Raw genomic sequence first — 18,292 nt, forward strand, 5'->3', positions numbered from 1 at the left:
CGTTCGTGCATTAACAACTCATCTGTGCGTGCTTGCATGTGTGTGTGTGTGTGTGTGTGTGTGTGTGAGAGAGAGAGAGAGAGAGAGAGAGCACTGGGAAATATGCATCTGCCTATTCATGGATAGGCCCCTCCAGTGCAAATGAGTCTCACACACACACACAAGTTCACATACACTGGGATGTGCATGAATACTGAATCCCTTGTTCCATTTCCTGTGTATGTTTGTGTGTGTGTGTGTGTGTGTGTGTGTGTGTGTGTGTTTGAGTGTCAGTGTAGCACCAGTAGGGTTTCTCAGTCCCAGCATCCAACAGAGGCACTTTCTCTCGAATGAGAGGGAGAGAGAGAGAGAAAAAAGAGAGAGAGAGACATGAAGGGAACGACATGAAATCAAGGCCAGAGAAATGGGTCACCGAGCGCCTCAATGACTTAGAATAAAGGAAGCATTCATAGCCCCCTGATAACATAAAGTTAATATTCTGGAAAATGTTTTTTTGTGGTGTATATAAATGTCTTACAGTGCAAATAGCTTTAAGGCGTAGATATGCCTTGCTGACATGCCACACATTACATGTATTCCCATCATGCTCTGCTCTGCTTTTGGGTGGTCAGGACTCTGCTCACTGCCGTCTGTAGCAAAGCTGGAAATGTTTACCTGCCATTTTGATTAGTTGTAATGACAACATAAAACAACCATTAACTAACTATTTAAGCATGACATGGTTGTGAATACTTACGCTAAAGCGCTAACCAGACATGGCTGTGAACACTTATGCTCTCTTTAGCACTAACCAGAGTAGCAGAATCAAAATAACCCAGTGAGATTGAGTCTACCCAGAACTATGGTGTGATAGGGACATGCAAATTATCAAGCTGAACAGCCAATGAAAAGAAAGTCCCCGCCAACCTCACATGGCATTAGCCGCCTACAGGGTCTTTGAGGAAAGAAATGGCCTTGGAGTCTCAACTTTACACAGTTTTTATACAGTACTGCATTTGACTCAGAGACACAAGACTGACTACAGTTGGGGCTCTGGGGTGGCACAACAGAAACGTGTGTCCCGTGATCCAGAGAGCACAAGCTTGGCTCCCAGTGAAGCCACAGCCATCTGTGGCTGTGAGCCTAAGAGAGCAAAAACTAGCTGTGCTCTGAGGGAGGGTGGGAGAGTAGCTGAAAACTCTTATTTTATGTTAAAATTATCATTACTGAAGTAGCAGTAAACGTCATTTAAATTATTACTTAAGTAAAAGGAAGAAAGTATCTGTTAAAGACTCAAGTAGTGAATTACTTCAATGGAACTCATTTAATAACACTGGCCAACTGTGTGTGTGTGTGTCCTACTATATCCTGTTAATCACAGTGACATTGGCCATTCATGGGTGTCGGTGAGCTCATGCATCAGAAGGGATGGATGGATGGATGGATGGGGAGAGAGAGAGAGAGAGAGAGAGAGAGAGAGAGATCAACTTGGCAGGTGTCTGTGACAGTTGTATCATAGGAGAGAATTACCTGATGGGTGGGAATTAGTATGACTAAGACTAAAACTGGGGAAACATAAAAAAAGACAATTAAGGATTTTCTAGGTTGTTTTTAAAATCTGCTGTTTATGGGCAATTGGTAGTTTGGTTGTTAGGCCATTTTGACTGTGACTGTGAGCTTTGTGCATTAGGGGGTTGGTTGAGAATGTTTCCCCTAATCAGCCACAATTAATCCTAGTGAAATATTTTGATAATTCTGTTTGTTTCTAGGGCCCAGATGATGATACCCCATTAAAAGTTTCATTAAAAATGAAATAGTGAAATGTTGATTTTGATTTGAACCCCAATAATGTAGCAGGTAATAGCTAAAGGTGAAACTCACTCGTGTGTAATTACTGAGATTGGTGCACCACACCAAGGTGTAGCAGACCTTACATGAGCTCAGAAGGACTGCCTTTGTCAACACACTTATGTCATTTACCTTTATGGAGTTTAGCTGATGCTTTTATCCAAAGCAACTTACAATTATGAATGAGTATAATGTGAGGGTTAAGGGGCCCACCAGTTGCAACTTGGCAGTGGTGGGATTTGAACCAGCAACTTTCCAATTACAATTCAAGTACCTTAACCACTGAGCTACCACTGCCAGCACCTACCTTACACACAGTAGAGCCATGTCGAACTGTTAAATCACTCGACATTTCCCCATCTGCAAAAACAGAGCGAGAGAGAGAATTTCTGCTCACAGAGAGTAAAATAGAGAGTGAAAGTGAGAGAAAAACTGAAAAAGAGAGAGAGGTGGGGGAGACAGAAGAAGCAGAGATGAACAGATGAAGCACATAGACATGAAAGAGGGAGAAAATGAAGTTTTCATTTTGTGGTTGGTAACAAGGGACAGGTGGAGCTGTATCTTCCAACATGTCCTCTCTTTCAACACAAGTCCCTTCACTTCACAGGGCTTTACTGTCCTGACAGTGTGGTGTCTAGTACAACATTGATAAAGTGTTTAAAAATTAATATCAAAATGGTAGTTTTTGGTTTCACTGATTTGAATTTGGCTAAAGGCAAGTCTCTGGGATTGGTACCTTCTACTTTGGGCTTATAGTGCTCTTTTTTGTCTGATGTAGTGGATAATATTATAAGTCAGCCCTTCATACGTGATTCTGTTTTTGTCTGTACCCTGAGGATACTTTTACAGAATTCTGCATGCAGGGCCTTAGTTGAATTCTTGGCCCAATTAGAGACACTATTTTGTGTCAGAGGTAGAAATTTAGTTGGAATTTAGTTGGAATCCAGTTTGATTGCAGAGCATTATGTTCAGTTAGAAAGTCTATAATTATTCAGAATGATACAGAAGACCTTGTTGTTATCAGATGACCTGCTCAGACTAACCCCGCTGTTATCACGTGACCTGCTCAAACTAACCCGGCTGTTATCATGTGACCTGCTCAATATATATATATATATACATACACACACATATACACACAGAGTTACTGCCTTGTTACTGCCGTGTACTACAGTTATTTGGTTCCCTTTTCATAGTTCTTGGCTCTAGTCCTGATCATACCTTGGGTGGATTCTATATGTCGACTACATCAGCCATCAGGGCACAGCAGGGTTTCTGTGGGGAGTGCTTCATTAGCTGGGAAGCAGAAACTACTACACAGGGCCCTAGCAACCAATAACAACCCCACTCATGTTGCCCCAGGGGTGGAAGAGGGTTGTCACTTCAGCTCTAAAGCAGAGACAAAGACATAGCTCATATGGGATGCTCGTTGTTGAATTGCATACAGGGCATTTTATCCCATATTTGGCATTTTAAACTGTACACCTTAGAGTGGAATGTCTCCGTACACCTTAGAGCAGAATGTGCTTATTTCACTCCAGTCACTATTTCAGACCTTTTTTAAAATCTATGTTGTGCTGTGACTGCATTGTGTTCTGATGTTGAACAGGAACTGAATGCTAGTATATGATGTCTTGTCTTTTCAGAGGGACTGTGTACTGTTTAGTTGGTCTTGGGTTGCTTGAGGGCTAATTTGGGATGGAAGTGGTCACGTAAAGGTTTTTTTGTTTTGTTTTGTTAAAATTGAAGTTGATGCTTTAAAGGCATTTTGAGTTATGTCGCTCTCTCTCTCACACCCTCTACATCTTTCTCTTTCTTTATCTATCTGCATTTCTCTCTCACCCCACCATCCCTGGTTGTTCTGTTGTTCAGAGTTGTGTGGGATAAATCAGGGCTAAATGGACTGTAGAGGCCCAAACCCTCCTTTCATCATTAGGTTTCATTCACAGCGCTGATGAGATTCAGCTCTCCAGCTCAAGACTTGGAGGACACATGGGAGGTGTCCTCTCTCTGTATCTGCATGTACGCCCTGTCGCTTGGACTCACCTACTTTAATTATTGATTTCATTAAGCCTGAATTAAATTTTGTAGCTGTGGGATGAATAAAAAAGTTATTTTTATGAAAAGCTGACATTTTTGAGATACAGGTGGCAATGGTATTCCTGGTCAAACATGTGACTGTGCATCTTCTGTGAAAGAGAACTCCTGGTCTATGGTCTATCAAACCTCAGCAAACACCAGAAAATAACAGCAACTGCCTATTATTTTAACAGCCTGGGCGGTAGTAAAGGTCAGTGTGCGTATAAAAATGCAGCCACTGGGTAAAAACAAAAAGTATACTTTTTTTTTTCACTTTCTAAAACCTTCTCTGCAGTCGAGCTTGTCCATGTACACTCTCCACAAGGAAGTTCAAACCTCCCTCTACACTGAAAATGGAAAACTGTGATTAACTAGCCAACATGCTGGTGAGGGCCATTTTCTGGGAGTAAAGTGACATTTGGATTTCGGTGTTTCAGTTTTGGCGTTATCTTTGCTAGAGCACTTAAATTTAGCACGTCATCAGGGACTAGTTGCTGAGCTGGTTCAGAAGGGGCCGATCACAGAAAAAAAAAATCTGTCACAGAAACTTCAGGTGTGTCTCAGCGCTCAGACTGTGCCTCACTATGAAACTATGAAATGGTAAGGTGTCGTTTCCAAAAACACAATTAAAATTTTTTAGTACTTTTGTGAAACTGAAAGTTTTATTCTGGAATGAATTCTCCACAGAGATCTTGGATGTGTCTGTAAGTCTCACAGGTTTGAGTCCTCATTTCTATTTTGAAATGTCAGTTTTGTTTTAGAATGGTGAATGTGCAGTCCTTTTTATTCCATGAGACCCATTTTTCAGACTCATATTGCTGTATTGATTAGGCATTGAAGCACTCAGTATCGACCGACCTGTTAGCTGCCTCATGACAGTGTCAACACATGCTGCTTTCCACACACACACACACACACACACACACACACACACACACACACACACACACACACACACACACACACACACACACACACACACACACTCACTCACTCACTCACTCACTCACTCTCGCTCTCTCTCTGTCTCTCTCTCTCTCTCTCTCTCACATCACATCATCATAGATATTGATCATTCTGCCTAAAATAGACAACACAGTCTGCTTTGGAGGCTGGGGCCAGTTTACAGGATCTGGTCTAAACTTCAGTGTCAATAATGAGCCATGCTTATTAATCCAGGAGTTTAGTAATTCAGGACTTAATCTCTGCTCCACTTGCCACGTGCTTGACCAACTTCCTGACCAGGCGCAGTGTAAACAGAGCCTGACTGCTTTGTTTTTGTTCTTTACTCTAGATCTCACACGATGTTGTCTATTCTTGTGCTACCTGGGGAACATGCCGACAGCTTTTTCATCTATAAAAGTCTTTATTGGTACACAATGAGGGAAAGAATAGATATTTACTGTTTACTGACTCACAAGCTAGAAATTATTTTAGTACTTTAAAACAGATTGTAATTGTGATTTTTTTTAAACAAACAAAGAAAAAAAACAGACTTTAACACACTTTAACAAAGTCAAGTGCCGTACTGACTACCATTCAGCCTGCATCAGATTCAATGGCTAGTCTGCTAACTGAAACCTGAATGTGGTTTGCAGCTACATTTCTTTTTTATACAGTATTTCTGCACCGTTTTACTTGTATATAGGACTATATGGTTCGACATGTGTTATGTGTAATCCTTAGAGTATTGTATTTCTTTCTGACTGTATTCTTTTACTGGCAGAGAACAGCCCTAGCCAAGAGAGATCTGTTTATCCCCCCGCCAAAATCTTCATGTATTACTGTGAAATGGTGGCTTCCTCCTCCCCGAAGCTCCAGCAGGCGTGATCGATATCTGGAGCTGCTCTGTCATTATTTTATTCTTCTGTTTACCTGTTTTAGCTGGGAAGCAGCTCTGTGGACCTACAGTGATATTAGGGGGTGTCATCATATGAATGTCATCGTGCGTGTGTGTGTGTGTGTGTGTGTGTGTGTGTGTCATGAGGTGTCAGCATAGATGCAGGCTTTTGAAATGTTAAAAGAATTCCTGCTTCTCTCTTATTTTCCAGAGTGTTGTTAGATTTGTATACATTGCCTTTGTGCGTTTGTGCATGGCACGACGTAGGTGGGAGGAAGGGAGAGAGAGAGAGAGAGAGAGAGAGAGAGAGAGAGAGAGAGAGAGAGAGAGAGAGAGAGAGAGAGAGACGGACTCTATCCAGTGCTTATTTTGACAACTAATCTGGGTTTAGGTGTGGTCTCTTGACAGTTTGAGTTCATTCTTTGTTAGTTTTAGTCAAGATTTTTCAGATGTTGACTAAAAGGTTTTGCATTTTATTCAAAAATAACAACCAAATACATTTGTCAGTGAGTTTTTTTTAATTATGTTATGCAGTGACATACATTCACGGAAATTCCCCTTCTAAAATTGCCTAAACAATCTTTGACATTACATTAAATGCTGTGTGTTTTGATGTAAAAAGCACTGCCACAGTACTCACTTCTAAAACTTTGCAGAAAGATGACTGGGTAAAAAAAACTGTTTGACATTTTTGTCTAGTTTTTATTGGTTCAGGAAAATGTCATTACATTTCATCAGATTTTAAGAAAATGAGAGCAAGAGAGAGAGAAAGAGAGAGAGAGAAAATCAAAACTGAGACATAACATGAGCACATCTCAGTGTACATGTGTTCATGTATGATCACTCTACAAAATACAAAAACATTACCAATTGAATAAGTTTTCTGCACTTTTTGATTCTCTCTCTCTCTGTCTCTCTCTCTCACACACACACACACACACACACACACACACACCCACACACACACACACACACACACACACACACACACACACACACACACAAACAAACTCAAACTCTCCCTAGGTGCCCTGGCCTGTGTTACCACCCCACCTGTCCTGGGCCATTCAGGTGTCAGGTACTTCATCTTGAGTCTCCAGCAGCTGTCACTCAGAGTAGGCCTCGCCCAGCAGGTGGTGGAAGAGGCACATACCTGTGGGTGGAAGTTCAACTCACCTTTATCAAAGTGCAGAGAGCTGAAGTTTACCATCTCATGAAATTATTACTTGTTTTGCACTTTTAGTTTTGGAATGAAGTTCATTTTTAAATTTGACTGACATTCAGAACTCTTTCATATTCAATTTTCAAACTATATATACTCCAAAGACAACATGTAAAAAAAACAAAAACAAAATAATAATTTTAACAAATGAATTCTGTAATTCTTCAATACAATGTATTCCCAATCAGGTCTGTACACCCTTAATGAATAGAAACATTTAACAGAAAAAGTTTAAAACAACAAGAAAAGGAGATACAATTAACCATACCACTGTTAATTAAGTGGTGGAAAAGATGAATAATTTCAGAATAGAATAATTGATAAGTAAACAATTTAATGTGATATTTTTCTGATCTGCTGTGTGTCTCATCTTCTGCTCACTGAGAATCTGCAGCCTTGTAGTGAGATCATTCTTCATGCCAGGTTTTTCTGCTCCCGCCACCTTGCCTAAATATCACATCCTCTGAGCTCGATCCACACAGCGTCATTTAAAGGTTACCGCAAGAACCTTAATATCACACTTGACCAGTCGGAGGAAGAGTCTTAGTTTCCTCAGACGAACGGAGATGGAGAGAGAGAGAGCGCGAGGATGTGAAAGAGTAAAAGAACGCACACCTCTCTGTGAGGGTCCGAGAGAGAGGGGAAAGGAGAGAGGAAGAGAGGAGCCTGTATGAACTGAAGTGACTTAATTAGAAACTAAATAATGAAAGAGAGAGCGCGAGAGAGAGAGAGAGAGAGAGAGAGAGAGAGAGAGAGCAGGGGGAAAGAAGGGACTTAGAGTGGTCACTTTAGCGCAGAAAGGCTTGCTCTATGAGAGAAATGTTTTTAATAATAGCCTTGTGCCTTGGAGCATAGTAAATTTTAATGACTGATAGAAAACCAATTATCGATGGCGCTATATTGCAACCAGACTGCTGACCTTTCCAGAGGCAGTCTGAAAAAAAAGGCATTCTGGCAGAAATGGTGATGCATTTCATTGCTCGCTCTCTCTCTCTCGCTCTCTCTCTCACTCACTCTCTCTCTTTTTATAAACTCTAAACACTGTCTTTCTTCTCACAATCTCTCCTTAACCTGATCCTAATGAAATTTCAGTTAAAAAAACATTTTTCCCTACCAATCCAACTTTATCTGCACAGCTCAGTGGCCACCGTTTTCCAGCTCTCCTATAACTGTTGATGATGTGAGTATTTCCGTTAATTGGCCAAGAAGTGTAGTCACGTGGTTAAAGGCAGCCAAATAAAGCAAGTGAATCAGGTGGAGAGAGAGAGCGATGGAAAGGTGAAGAGAAAGTATAGTTATACCGTGACAGGTGGAGCAAGAAATCACGTGATGTTGCACATAGGAAGGGAAAGAATGCAGGACAGAGTGAGACAGGTGGATTAGGAAAGCTTCATTGAACTTAACTGGTTGTTTTGTGGAGGTTAAACACACACACACACACACACACACACACACACACACACACATACACACAATGCACCTACAGAGTGGTCTAATGTGTGAACAAGACTGAGGGTTTCCCCAAAACATTATTTTACCTTAAGATTTTTTAAAAGATTTGAGGGTTTAGTTGGAATCCACACAAGGGCCACATATCCTAGAAATCAAACTACAGTTCTATGTCATCAGTGAAATCCATCCGCCACAAGCACTTGGTCCACTGGCGTGCTGATCCAGTGTAAAAACTAAAAGCATAAAGGCCATTTTTCATGGTCTCAGCAGTGGTGCCCACTTTGCTATGGGCAGTCCGAGCAGTCCCTGGGAAACACAGTCCCGTCTCCCTCCTCTCTGCTTCGACAGCTCCCCGACGGGCCATCCAAACACACGCCTCGTTAAAAACACCAAGGTGATTAGCTACACTTCAGCCAAATATGGACAACTTCCCATCAGTGGCAAGCTAATGACCTGTCGCTGAGATGACCGATTGCCAGGCAGACAATACAATCTTTCATGTCTCCATTGAAAGATCTTTTGTTCAGCTTCAATCCATGCTTCCGCCCCAAGTCATGACGGATCAGTCTAGCATGGGCCCAAAAGAAAAGCGTCTTCCATTACACCACAAGAGGGGCAATTTAGCGGGGGAATTAATGAGGGTGCTATTGTATGATATTGTCTTTGTGAAGCAACGTAACGGATATCCCAGCCTTTTCCTCCGCTGCTGTGCATTGGGAGCCCAGCCAGGGAAAGTCATTCTTCAACACACTAAATGTCCCCATTCGAAAAAGAACAAGTCCCAGTCGATAGGGCAATGCTGGGAAATTGGATTGCAGATGCCCAGCTTGCATATATAAATGCTGCCATTTGCTTCGTCTTGTTGGACCACGTCTAGCCGACACGGACCAATGATATGTGTCAGAGTAGACATCTGTGATTGGCTAAAATTTAAAAGTGGCTGGGAGTGTAAACACTATAACTCTATAACACACATCATTGCTTTCGGATCCTTTTCACTACATCCAAATAAGCATGAAAATACATTTTTGACCTGCTCTGTGGAGAAAATTAACATTTTTATGTTCATATTTTACATAACCGAAGTAATCCATTGTGTGGTTAGACAGTTCCTCTAATTCTCAGACACTTCATATGTGTGGCTTAGACTGCACCAAGTTCAATCCAAGATATGCTAAGCAGTGCTGATACGAAAATAGCTTTAAAGCAACAAGTAATTTTTTCCAGTGATTCTTCTTCACGTTTTTAAACAGCAATTATACTGACACCTAATGGCCTGGATGTTTCAGAGATTCTGTACTAAATCTATTTCAAACATGGTCACGTCTATTTTGGGGATCTACTCTATGGAGAATAAACTGGTTTGTTTGAGGACTAGAAAGCAATTTGATTCTGCATCCCGTGAGCTACATTGTATAGACGAAAAAAAAAATCACTTTCATAAATAGTGGTTGCTGCTTTTTAGTGGTAAGAATTACCTAATGCTTCTTTAAAGATAAACAAACAAGCAAACAAAAAGTCTGGACTGATCTAGACAAACATTTGTATGAATCACTGCAAGCAAGAGACATTTCTCAGGATTTCATATGTATTATGTCATAAACCAAGGTATTACCATGAATCCTAAACCCTAGTCCTAATCTTAAAATAACACTAATCCTAATCTGAACCATATGTAGTGTTTAATTAACATGCTGTACAGGAAGGACACTTGCAGGATGCTGAAGCTATGCAGTCCTGTGCTACTCTCTTATGGGCAGCTGAGTTTAAACCCATCTACGTACATGCCCCCAGGGGCCGGTATTTCCACATCGCCCCTTGCACTGTGCATCTGTGTAGCCCGCCAAGATGGTCCCAACTCCATCCCACCTCTGCCTGCCTTATCATGGCTGTTTTATGGTACAGAAATTAACAATGTGGATTAGAATATTCTCACACATATTAACTCATACAGCTGATCCATCACTCACAAAATCAAATGTAAATTTACATTCAAATAATTATATTCAATAAATAATTCTAACTAATCTTCCAGTTATTCAGACTGATTGTGTAAATTCTTACAAGCTTGCCATCATGAGATCATGTTGAATACAGAGTACCCAGTTTGTTTATTTATTTAATTTATTTATACTATTTTCTACATTATCGAGAAACAGTGAAGGTATCAAAACAATGAAATAACACATACGTGATTATGATGTTATAAACAAATATTCACCATCTTATATTTTACATTCTTCAAAGTAGCCATCCTTTAGTGTGACAACTGTGTTCTCTTAAACATCTATATAAAAAAATATATATAAATAGAGATTAAAACACTTATAAAAGGTCTTAACATAAACATACATTCAATCAGGTGTGTCCAGTCCTTTGACCGGCACTGTACCGCAAACCTTTGACACAGAACGTGCTTCCCCAACACTATACTGTTATCGTTTCTACCTCTGTCCCAAAGCATTACAAAACACTGCCCTCATCTTCAGCACAGGGTTCCAGACCAGCGCTGGACTGGGAACTAAACTCAACTTTGGACCTTTTTTCTAGATCAGGCCACTACAATCACAACTCCAAAAGTAAAAACGCAGTTGCCTCTGCCCCACCGCCAGGGCCTGATTCACATGTCACAATTCATGAGGACGTATATTTCTGAACAATATCTGAGCACTGTTTTATTCACAGAATCACAACTAAAGTCTAATTTCCTGAATAAAATTCTGCATTTTCAAACCTATTTTCCGAGACAGTTTAATTTAAGGAGCATGTCGGCCGTTCTGTTCTTCTCTCCTGCAGCCAAACGAGTTATGCAGTTTCATGCACGTCGCTGGAGTATCTTTTTATCACCTTCTGAAACCCCCTCTGCGCTTTCTCAATTTGCCCTCATTACCTCATTTCACGGTTACTGTGATCCAGGTTTATCACGCATTTCTGTGACTGGCTGACACGCATTAAAGGCTGTGCACCATCGTGTCAAACATAAAAACAGCGAAAGCGGAGTTACTAACTGGTGACTGACTCATGTGCGTAGCTTGGTGGCCCAAACCATACTAGACTAAAACTACGGAGATTCATAGTGTCTTTTACACTATCAACATTACTGAATATTTGCATTTAGCTAGATAACCAGCTATTGTCATTAAAAGCTCACTGCGAAGTGTAATGTTGCTAACTAATTAGCTACGTTTAGCTGCCTTTCCCATAATGATCCATCTTTCTAAACATCCGAGCGGTTAACTGTCCTTTATATCACTTTTTAACACTGGAAATTCACTGAAGTCAGCCACGCAGAAGAGAAGGTAATGATAATGCACACATTTAAAGGCTAAAAACACAATTAACCTACCAAAACATATTAGACCACTAAAGCAAATACATTAGCTACCTTAGCTAGGACGTTGTTATTAGCACTGCTAACTAGTTAGCTAGATAAGCTAACCTACATGACAAGCTAGTAAAATTAGAAATATAACCAGTAGCTAGCTAATCAAACGCCCCTGCGATAAATAATTAAGAAACAGGATTACTTTTAGTAATACTTTTTACTTTTAGGGTCAGTTTTCTGTATAATGCTTAACATTTAAAAGGTTTTTACTAGTTTTTACCAATTCTGAGAGCTGGGTCAGGCTCAAATGGTTGAATGTCACAGTTATGATATACATGTCGCCCCCAATGTCGCTGCAGATTCGTAATGTTAATCAAATTTAAAAATATCTCCGGAATCTGAAGAAGCAACACCGGAAAATTCGCAGTCCAAGTCGATCGTAATGCTGTTTGATCGCCGCGACATCGGGTTTTTCCGTCATTTTTTAAAGAAATGAACTTTTTTTTTTTTCCATTTTAATTCACATATCGATTTTTGCAGGAGCTAAGATAATGGACTTCCCTGATGATTTTACATTAGGTGGTGCTTAGCCTTTAAGGATACTGTGGGCCAAAAACAATTCAGTATTAATATTTAAATTGTGTTCTGTTTTATTTCTCTCAGGGTCCACACAAAGAATGGCCTACAGGGATTTGTCCCGGTACTCATGATGGCAGTTCCATCCCTGTTTTTGACTTAAGTGCAATCCTTGACGTTTCACTTTATTATCCACACAACGTGTGTCACCTTCTTGCTTCCTCCATATCCCAGAACAGGAGACAGTGTTAGCTTTTAACCCCACCTTACTTCCTCTCCGGCCACACTCCACAGTGTCGAGCATGCGCCGTGACTTAGTGCTGTGTGAGACCCTGCTGGTGGAGCGGGACGTGAGATGCTCCACCCTTGAGCTGGCATGTTTTCCTGGCATCAGCGAATTTCTCTGCCGCTATGTCTCTGGAGCGCTGCTAAATTCCCTGTAAAATATGACTTTGTTTGGGCTCCATTCGTTTTACGTTTGTCACGCTGCTCGGGGAAAGCAGTGCTAAGCTGCATCCGTTTGTCTCCAGTGATATAACGCCCCCCCCACATCCCACAGGACTGTGGGTTTAAAGCATTTTTAATCATCTGCCGAAACGCTCTGTAATTTCAGACCCCAGCCACAACCTCCATTTCCTTGAGGAACGTTTATCGTTTCAGAAAGATACGCATGCAGACACCAAAGTGCAGTGAAACGGCCACCAGTCTGGTGCGTTGTGCTGTGGGGAAGAAGCTGTGCTTGGTTTTCCAACTGATAGCATCATCCCAGACCTACAGTCTTCTCTATTCTCCCCTCCCCTCCTTGAAAAGGGCAGAGAAATAGAGCAGTCATTGAGGGGAGTCAGACACGCAGCTGCGATGCTGCAACATGGCTGGACCTCTTCTCTCTTTTTTTAACCAGTGATTTAAATGGTATCGGTTGAGCCGTGCAAGGTTCGAAGAGTTCCCATGGTCTGGTACAGCAGTGGTTATTAACATTTTAGCTTCAAGCTCCGAACTCCCTCACTCCTGCCAGAACTCCGATGCCCCCGTGCCCCAGTGCTGGAGAAACAGGCATGACTTAAACTAGAAAGGCCCTTTAATAGTTCTGTAGGAGAAAGAAACCCAGGAGAGAAGTGTTTTCCCCATTTCCTCACTTTCCTGAGGTGGTTTCGGCACGTTTTTCCTCCAGTCCTCCGAGTCATCGTGGTATACATTAGTGGTGACTGTCAGAGAAAGTTTTCAACTTGTCATGCAAGGCTTTGGAAAAGAATATGGAAAAAAATAAACAAACACAGGAAGCAGCCGTGAAAAAAAAACCAACAAACCCCCCCCCCCCTTCCCACTCCTTCCCAAAAGGCTTCTATTATCCTACTGTAACTACACGCCCTGGCAAGAAAGAAAAGGCTGTGTGTTGTTTGGGTTGGGGGCTGTGGAGGGGTTGCAGGGAGGGGAATATTTTCACAGCTAGCAGCTGCTGTTCTTCGTATTATTCTTTTTGCAAAAACACTGAGCACCTCGGGCTGAGACTACCATCGCTTCTGTTTCCAAGAGCGCTCCTCTGACACGAGACTCCGAACCAACTGTTGGTGGATGTTTGTTTAATCTGGTGGAGGTGGATGCTGGCCACTTACGGTAGAAAAAGAACATTTATTCTAATCACTGAACCCATTATGTGTAGTCTATTTGCATCTGAAATGAAATAAGGTTAATTTCAGTTGCAAACAATTCACAATCAAACATGGCAATTTTTAAAAATAGTGTTCATTTGTCTGACTTTGAATTTTAAAAAAGACCTTTATTTCTTTTCATTTAAAAGAATACCATCAGTTTTCCCGTGTGGACTTCAAAGATCTCGCTGGTGGGTCCAGACACTGGTTCCTTACTCTTATAACTGCGTACCTTTCCTAATGTATTTATTGAATAATTCACAGACGTTACAGCATAATATTACTTAAGATTGGTAACTCAAGTGGTGCTCTGCATTGTCCAAATACTTTTGGAGTGTACGCTGAAAGCATGGAGAAGCATTGACAGTTTAAGAGACCCTGAGCATGTGTGTCTTGGTGAGGCTCAGTGGCGATCAGTGATGGTCACATCTCTCAGGTGAACACTCTGGTGGTAGAAGCACATCTGAAGGGTTGTTCGTGTTGTTCACTGAGTTTCACTTCCACTGTGGCATTGGTGTGGAATAAGGAGAGACGGTGACAAACCCGGTAGATATCGGGGGTAGAGTCGGCCGAATCTGTGTGTTCCTGCAGACATGGATGTGTTGAAGATTCCCATCGAGTGTACACCTCTCCTTCTCCTGCGTATGTGATGCTTTTGTCCACTCTTTACGGATGCGACCCTGTTCTCATTTATTCTGTTCTGTTCTCGTTTATAAACCAACTAACTGATCAGGTTGCTCTGGGGTAGTCAATTTGCACCCTTCTGATGTGGGGGAGAAGCTGATAGTCTGCTGAGAATTGCTCCTATGCCAAACTGTGTGTGTCTGTCTGTGCATGTAGCTGTGTGTGTGTGTGTGTGTGTGTGTGTGTGTGTGTGTGTGAGAGAGAGAGAGAGAAAGAAAGTCATGGGGAACACTGTGCACCAGGTTTGTTGGCAGGGGTTCAGGCGTTTGTGGAGTTTTCCGGGGAAGCGTTGTCTTCTGTAATTGTTCCGGAAAAAGAAAACTGGAGACAATGGAGCTAATAAGCTGCCTGAGAAAGCTTAATTTAAGAGCCCCGGTGATAAAACCAGATTTCAATTTCACTCCCCTCCTTCTCCTCCTCCCTCCCTCCCTCCCTCCCTCCCTCTCTCTCTCTCTCTCTCTCTCTCTCTCATGTATACACTTCACACTCCCTTTCCGTTTCCCTTGTGTTCTGTCACTTTTCTCTCCTCAGCTAGATGTCTCGCTACAACTTATGCAACACTTACACTAACCAGCTTTCTACCTCCCTCCCTCTCTCTCTCCCTGTCTTTCTCTCTCTCTCTCTCCCTCTCTTTCTCTCTCCCCCCCTCTCTCTCTCCCTCTCCCCCCCTCTCTCTCTCACTCTCTCTCCCTCCCTCCCTCTCTCATTTTTGCATTTGTGTGTCTTTCTCCTATTCTCTATATTGTCCTCTCTCTCCTCCCTCCTTTCCTGAACTGCTGTGTAATGTATGCAGTGAGAAGGTCATCGAGGTGTAATTTGTAGATGAGACTGCACTGGGACACACATACACGGTGTTTCATGCTAATATGATGGCTAGCAGCCCAGATCTACACACACACACACACACACACACACACACACACACACAGACACACACACACAGACAGAGCATCAGTAACACAACACTTATGATCAGCCAACAGCTTCATTATCTGTAATGGTGTCATTATGTTCCAGCTATCACAGAAGATAACACTCCACATATCCACTGTTTATTAGAGCTTTCCTTTAAAATGCAAGGAGAGATAAATAAATAAATGACGGAGAACAGTCAGACTTCTGATCAGGACTGCATTCATGCTGCATGCCGCCGATTTGGGCAGTAGTGGATTTGCCAGTAGTTTATCAGCAAATAAACCCAATTGGGTCAAGAAAAATGGCAAAATTTGGTTTCAGTATTACAGCCTGAGGTCTAACTTTAGTCCACGCAGCCCTGTGATACACGCTCTGGTGTGGACCAAGTTTGTCTGCTGGCTTGCAGCTCAGCAGTAGTTGGAAAAAGCCATTAGTCCTCAGACGGCACCGTCTTTGCCGTGAAGGATTACTGCAAAGGCCGCACACTGGCTGTAACAGGCTGTAACCTGAAGACTAGTTGTGCTTAGAGCCTTCATAGATCAAAGTCCAACAACAACAGCATTAGTGCAAGACCCCAGCCAGCGAGACACGCAGAACGCAGCCGTTCTGGAGAGGACATGGAACTGTAACAGTTGTCTTTTACTGCTGGCATACCTCCCTTGTTTTGCTGTGTTTGTCTTTCTGTTTGTCTGTTAACGTCTCTTCTCAGAGTACTCTCTCCCGGACAGAACGGTCCTGTGGGCGTTTCGATTTAAAAGGGTAATTTGGCTCAGGGCTTCACTCTGTTCATGTTCGTAGTACAGACCGCTGTATTGCAAAAAGCATTAATGTGCAACAGGTACTTATGACGATAAAGCCGTGAATCAGTTAGACACTCTCAGACACAGTCTTGCCCTGGACATTAGGAGCAGTGCTGTTTTTCCTTTTTTTGCAAAGAAACAGTATATATGAGCATGGCAGTGTAGAAACAGATGGATGCAGTCAGTTTGTGAACCCAAACAGAGAGCACGGTGTTAAACCCATGCCTGAGTTGGTCGGGATGACCTTGGTCTTAGTATCTACGCCCCCATCCCCACCCAACATCCTCCCCATCCCCTGGAACAGGCTGGTGATACAGGAAAGTGACTAAGGTATAGGGATGGATTATGCATGAATATGTATATGTGTACATAGCAAAGGTAGCTATGTGAGAGTATATGATCACACACACACGTTTGGAATGGATTTTGACTCGACTGAGTGTGTGAGACTGGCAGTAAGGGGAGTGAAGGTGGTGTATGAATCTGGGTGCGATTGTGTGGTCGACCTTCTAGAGCACACTTCAAAGGTCATGACCATTCTGGCACTTTGAAGATGTTCTGAGGTCATTCACAAAGATTTCAAGAGTCATCGTTTACCAGGTGTTTTCTTTAGGGCAAGAAAAAGCTTGGTGGCCAGTACCATTTATTGCACCTTCATTTGTTGATTCCATGTGTGGTAGTTCTGTGTGAGGTGGTTGGTGACACCGTGTGTTGTGGAACCATGTGGTGGTTCTGTGTGTGGTGGTCGGTGGTACCGTGTGTGGTGGTTCTCTCTTTCCTCTCAAAAGCCCTCGAACGAGCAGTTTATAATCCTCACCCAGGACCAGCTGCATGATCCCAATCAGTCTGGCTACAAACCAGCACATTGTACAGATATGGCCCTCATGACAGTGATGGAGAAACTTCATGCTGCTAAAGCTGCCAAACAGTCATCTGTTTTGCTTATTCTAGACCTTTCAGCAGCCTTTGACACAGTGAACCACAACATTCTTCTCTCTGTTCTCTCCAGGCTTGGTGTGACTGGCTCTGCTTGGAGATGGCTTCAGTCCTATCTGGATGGACGAGTCTATCAAGTGTGACAGCATTGTTCCAACCCACTAGCCTTTCCCCACCCAGACTTATGTCACCCTCGCCTGAGTACTGCTAAGCAACACCCGTCTCTCATTCCAGCTCCCTTTATAACATCCCAGTTTCCCCCCCTCAAACTTGTGAAGTATTGTATTCCTCTATGCGTACCGAGTGTTCTTTATCCTTACAATTTCTCCTGGCTTTTGACCTCTGCTTCCTCCTCAGACTATGCGTTGTTCCTAGCCCCTTGGATTACTCGGGTTCATGCCTGCTGACTTGTAGTGTGAATAGTACCCTCGACTCTCCTTGTCCGAACTCCCCCAGCATTGACGAGTACACTAGGTTTCCACCTCGCACGCATTCCTGCCAGTACCAATAAACGTGTGCACTTGGATCCTCACTTACCTGTGTCTTGGAGTTCATTACATCAGGTGACATGGAGAGGATCCACATCCAAACCGTGTGACTCTCCACTGGTGTTCCACAAGGCTCAGTATTGGGCCCCCTTCTCTTCTCTTAGTATACTTGTTCTCTTGGTGATGTAATATCTTCTCATGGTTTCTCCTACCACTGCTATGCTGATGACACTCAATTATTTCTTTCTTTTCCACTCTCTGACACCCAGGCCTCGAGACATATCTCAGCATGCTTGACTGACATCTCGTGATGGATGACAGCTCACCACTTGAAGCTCAACCCCATTAAAACCAAGCTTCTGTTCATCCCAGGTACTACCAACCTTTACCATGACCTCACAGTTTCCTTCGAGAACTCCCTGGTATCATCATCCAAAGCTGCCCGTAGCCTGGGTAGAACTTTGGATGACCAGCTGTTGTTCTCAACTCATGTTTATAA

The 18,292-nt window shown here is 42.4% G+C and overlaps 1 protein-coding gene and 1 long non-coding RNA gene across 2 annotated transcripts in view; both read left to right on the top strand.

Annotated features, from left to right (window-relative positions):
- The window catches only part of qkia (QKI, KH domain containing, RNA binding a), a 123,074-nt gene that overhangs the window by 85,144 nt on the left and 19,638 nt on the right, over positions 1-18,292 (top strand).
- On the top strand, positions 13,785-17,931 carry LOC118242326. The gene is made up of 3 exons (XR_004776769.1): positions 13,785-13,935; positions 14,120-14,161; positions 17,379-17,931. It is a non-coding gene; the product is annotated as an uncharacterized LOC118242326 (long non-coding RNA).

The sequence above is a fragment of the Electrophorus electricus genome, chromosome 13 (genome assembly GCF_013358815.1).
Source record: "Electrophorus electricus isolate fEleEle1 chromosome 13, fEleEle1.pri, whole genome shotgun sequence".
In the NCBI taxonomy this organism is placed as follows: domain Eukaryota; kingdom Metazoa; phylum Chordata; class Actinopteri; order Gymnotiformes; family Gymnotidae; genus Electrophorus; species Electrophorus electricus.